The 5,344-nt window shown below is 35.8% G+C and overlaps 1 pseudogene; it reads left to right on the forward strand.

Annotated features, from left to right (window-relative positions):
* Positions 3,069-4,012, forward strand: Olfr779 (olfactory receptor 779; annotated as a pseudogene).

Raw genomic sequence — 5,344 nt, forward strand, 5'->3', positions numbered from 1 at the left:
GATACTTCATTTCTTCTTAGAATGGGGAACAAAATACCCATGGAAGGAATTACAGAGACAAAGTTCAGATCTGAGATGGAAGGAAGGACCTTCCAGGGACTGCCCCACCTGGATTCCATCACATAAACGACCACCAAACCCAGACACTATTGCATATTTGAGAAAGATTTTGCAGACAGGACCCTGGTATAGCTATTGCTTCTGAGGCTGTGCCAGTGCCTGGCAAATACAGAAGTAGATGCTCACAGTCATCTATTGGATGGAACACAGGGCTCCCAATGGAGGAACTAAGGAATGTACCCAAGGAGCTAAAGGGGTCTGTAACCCTATAGGAGGAACAACAATATGAACTACCAGTATCCTGCAGAACTGTGTCTCTAGTTGCTTATGTAGCAGAAGATGGCCTAGTTGGCCATCAATGGAAGGAGAGGCCCTTGGTCTTGAGAAGATCATATGCCCCAGTACAGGGGGATGTCAGGGCCAGGGGGTGGGAGTGGGTGGGTTGGGGAGCAGGGCAGGGGGAGGGTATAGGGGGCTTTGGGGACAGCATTTGAAATGTAAATGAAGAAAATATCTAATAAAAGAAAGAATATGAATAATAAAAAGAAAGAAAGAAGCCAGGCATGGTGACACACATGCCTTTAATCCTCTCGGGAGGTAGAGGCAGGTGGATTTCTGAGTTTGAGGCCAGCCTGGTCTACCAAGTGAGTTCCAGGACAGCGAGGGCTATACAGAGAAACCCTGTCTCGAAGAAAAAAAGAAAGAAAGAAAGAAAGAAAGAAAGAAAGAAAGAAAGAGACAGAAAGGAAAAGAAAAGAGAAAAGAAGAGAAGAGAAGAGAAGAGAAGAGAAGAGAAGAGAAGAGAAAAGAAAAGAAAAGAAAAGAAAAGAAAAGATGATACAGGAACAAAAACAAAAATAAGATTATATCAAAGTAAATGAGAAAACAAAACAAAAAAAAACTCAACAGAATTAAAAGAGTCTATGGATGCTTAGACTCTGTTTATAAACCTAAAACCCAACAGGGGGCTGATTTTGAAAATATATAGATAGTAACTAGAGTGAACTGTTGCTGCTTCTGATAAGTACTTTTCTGACTTTTCTAAGTCATTTGTGACACTCCTCTGGGACGCTTTTTCTAAAGCTTTGATACACATGGTGATACCTTTTATTACAAGTAATGAGTAATTTGTAGCAGTGATCCCCAGAGAAGAGTCTGCCACAGAAATTTCCATTGGATCCCCCTGGAAGTAGTAAGCAGTGGAACTAGAGCATTTATAAGTGAACAGCTGGCTATGAAGGATCTCTTTGATCTAAGACTTGGGTGTATTTTGGCAATGAGTTCATATTCTTCTCTTTAATCCTGATTTTTACTTCATCTTTAAGAATGACATCGAATTGGAGGATTGGAGTGACAGTGATCTCAATGCTAAGAACTGAATTATATAAAATTTAGCCTATCATATGGCATATGTTAAAATTATCATCATAATCTCCAGATTCCATAGTAAATGTGAATTTGAAGGAATGCGAGAATTATTTTCTGAAGGATACGAAGTATTATGATTTTTCTTACAAAAACAGTAATGAATATTTCTATTCAATGATAAAGAAAATGATCACACAAGCAATTGAAATTATCTTTAACAAAACAGAATGGTTAATTGACACAAACATGTGAGTTCATTTTGATTTTAAATTAATTTTATAATGTGAAAGTTTTAATGTGAAATTTCCATGCTGATTTTACATTAATTTTATAATGTGAAACTAAGGCAAATGCACAGTAAATCCAATTAAGACAATTGTGTTTAGGAAATTGAATTTTTATTTTATAAAGTGTTCTAAGTGGTAGATATTTTAAGAGTTTCAACTAATTATTTTTTTTATATTTGTACTTTTACATCGACATTGGTTTCCCTTTGATTGGATTATAAAGTGATATGAAAATGGTACAATAAGCAATTCTTGTGTTTTTTGTGAAACCATCATTCTAAGCCTGCTAAACCTAAATCATTCAGAAATGACTAATATCCAGCCAATTTTTTAAATATGAGCATTATGAATGATAGGAAAATAGTAAATATGTTCACTTGAAGTAAGCTTCTAATTACTTAGTAAATAAAACCTGAGCATCTTAAGAAATCAATCTTAAAATTATTCCCTAATACTGATTTTTGTAAATTCTATTGTTTGTACAGTTTTGGGTTTTCCCCCCAGACTGGTTTATAAAATAGCATATGGAAATGAAAAGAATATTAATAAGGTAAATGAAAAAGTAATAAACATAGGAAAGAAGGAACGCTAGTAAACTGGTTTAAAGGGAAGAGAGCACCAACTGGCTACTTAACACCAAAGTGTCAGCCATGAAACCATACAGAAGTAACACTATATGAACTGAGCAGGTTGTACTTATGAGTTTAGGAACACATGCAAATTCATGCATTTAAGGGGGAAAGGGCTATGAATCTGAAAGAGAGCAAGAAAACGGAGGACATGGAAAAGTTGAGAGAGAGGGAAGGTAAGGAGGAAATGCTGCAATTAAACGATAATTTCCAAAAAGGAAAAAAAAATAAGTCCACAAAAAAAGCAAGAACCAGTGGCACAGTAGTCCAGGCTACTTCAGAGTCTCAAGAAAGGTATTAGAAGCTCCAAGCCTGCATGACAGTAGAGGCCATTTGGAAGTGAATGTGTTAATTTACATTTGCAAATTAATGAAAAATGTTATTCTGTTTTTGGAGGGGGCACATGGGGACAGGGACAGATTATGAGAAGAATGTTGAGAAAAACCAGACTAGGACAAGTTTATAATCAACCTATGGCATATAATTCAGCATCCGCTAAAATTTCAGGCTAGAAAACATTTGAAAACTGACTTTGAGATATATTCCACAAAGAGACAATACCATAAAATCAATTTTCAAATGTTTTCTAGCCCAAAATTTCTGGGGCTCAGAAGTGGGACAGCATTTGGGATGTAAATAAATAACAAAAGAAAACAATTCTAATGCACATAAAATATTTTGTTTTTAGTTTCCTATGTTTGTTTGCTAAGGCTTACATGTGAGAATGAAAAATCAGTCAATGGAATTTGACTTATTCTTTTGGGATTGACAGATGACCCACAATTACAAATTGTAGTTTTTCTGTTTCTCTTTCTCAATTATGTGATGAGCCTGGTGGGGAACTTAATCATTGTGCTTCTCACCCTGCTGGACCCTCGCCTCAAAACTCCAATGTATTTCTTTCTCCGTAATTTCTCCTTTTTGGAAATCATGTTCACAACAGTGTGTATTCCCAGATTCTTGACGACCATTGTGACTGGAGACAAAACTATTACTTATAATAATTGTGCAGCTCAGTTGTTTTTCATTCTTTTGCTGGGAGTCACAGAATTTTATCTCCTGGCTGCCATGTCCTATGACCGCTATGTTGCCATCTGCAGACCACTGCACTACCCTATCATCATGAACAGCAAAGTGTGCCACCAACTCGTCCTCAGCTCCTGGGTGACTGGATTCTTGATCATCTTTCCCCCATTGGCCATGGGTTTGAAGCTGGATTTCTGTGATTCCAGGATAATTGATCATTTCATGTGTGAAACTTCTCCTATTTTACAGATCTCCTGCACAGACACTCATGTTCTAGAAATGATGTCCTTTGTCTTAGCAGTGGTGACACTTGTAGTCACACTGGTACTAGTGAGTCTCTCTTACTCTTTCATCATTAAGACTATTATGAGTTTCCCTTCTGCACAGCAAAGAACCAAAGCCTTCTCCACCTGCACATCCCACATGTTTGTTGTCTCCATAACATATGGAAGTTGTATCTTCATGTATATTAAACCATCTGCAAGGGAGAGAGTGTCTGTGTCTAAAGGTGTAGCTCTGCTGTATACTTCAATCGCCCCTCTCCTGAACCCCTTCATTTATACACTAAGAAACCAGCAGGTGAAAGAAGTCTTCTGGGATGTATTACAAAAGACTTTGGGCTTTTCAAAACACAAATTTTAAAACAGATGGGTTACTAGTAGAATTTCAAGGAAAAAAATCTTTCAAGAGAACAAGATCATGCTGAGGTTTTAAAAGAATACAAATATAACAATTAATGTAAAAAAGATGTGAATTTGAAAGAGAACGAAGATGGGTATATGAAAAAGCTTGGAAAGAGGAAAAAGGAGGAGAGAGATGCAGTTATAAACTGCAACCATACAATAAAAATGAAACTCTAGTCCATATATTTTTATGATTGCTTTCCTATGTCAGCAGTTATTTCATACAGAGAATGTGTTTTCCGAAGAATACTGTAACTCCATTCCACCTTACACTCTACTTTCCCATGAAAGGTTGCACTCTGCAATAACTAACTTCCTCCAATTTCTTTCTAAAAGTATCTCTATGAGTATATGCTTTTATTTATTTCGTTTCCATTTCCAGAAATCATTACATTGAATAAAATAAATATTGTATAGTAGCAATTTTCTGTGTGATTTGTTATTTGACTGTACACACACACCAAATATTGTTATGTGATGCTATAAATTATCAGTATATTAAATGTCTCAAACATATTGTGGGGCAGATGGGTGACTTTTGTGGAATTTCAAGAAAAACAATCTTTCAAGATGTCAGGAGCTATCATAGGACAAACTAACAACTAACATGATCTTCCTGAGATGGTCTGCCTTGGGTTAAAATAATCCACAACAGATTTGCTCCCATAAACAAGGCCCAGGGTAAAAATCACTTTAGGAAAGATTCCTGCTATTAATATGCTGTTCTTGTTACTATTAAACATATATAACAATCATTAGGTATTAGCCCACCCTTCTGAGCAGATCTCTGCATATTTCCTAAGATGTACTGCCTTGTAGTGATGCTATATAAACAAATAGATGACTTCTCAATTCTTTATGATGATCCTATAGGAATTCCTAAAATTGTATCAGTATTTATTATTCTCTCTTATAGTATAACTGCTATAAGGTCTCTTCTGATAGTCAAAACTGCAATGAGAACTCTGTCAGTCTCCCATGTGTCACTAGTTAATTGCTTCTGATAGTAAGCAGACTTTCTACTGTCCAGAGCACATTCCAAAAGGTTGTAAAACCATTAACAAAGTTCATAAAAAGGGAACTAACGATTTATTATAGGTGCTAGGACAGAAGATAAAATATTGACTGGGTTTATCTATACAAAACTTCACTAATAACTTAGTTATGGTTTTCAACTCTTGATGAACCTGTGGAGCTATGACAGGTGATTAAGTTTAGCTAGATAATTACTCCTAATGAATATTCATGTAAACATTCTGTTGTGAACTTTGATTTCAGTTTATGATTTGAT

This window comes from Mus musculus, chromosome 10, assembly GCF_000001635.26.
Source record: "Mus musculus strain C57BL/6J chromosome 10, GRCm38.p6 C57BL/6J".
Lineage (NCBI taxonomy): Eukaryota > Metazoa > Chordata > Mammalia > Rodentia > Muridae > Mus > Mus musculus.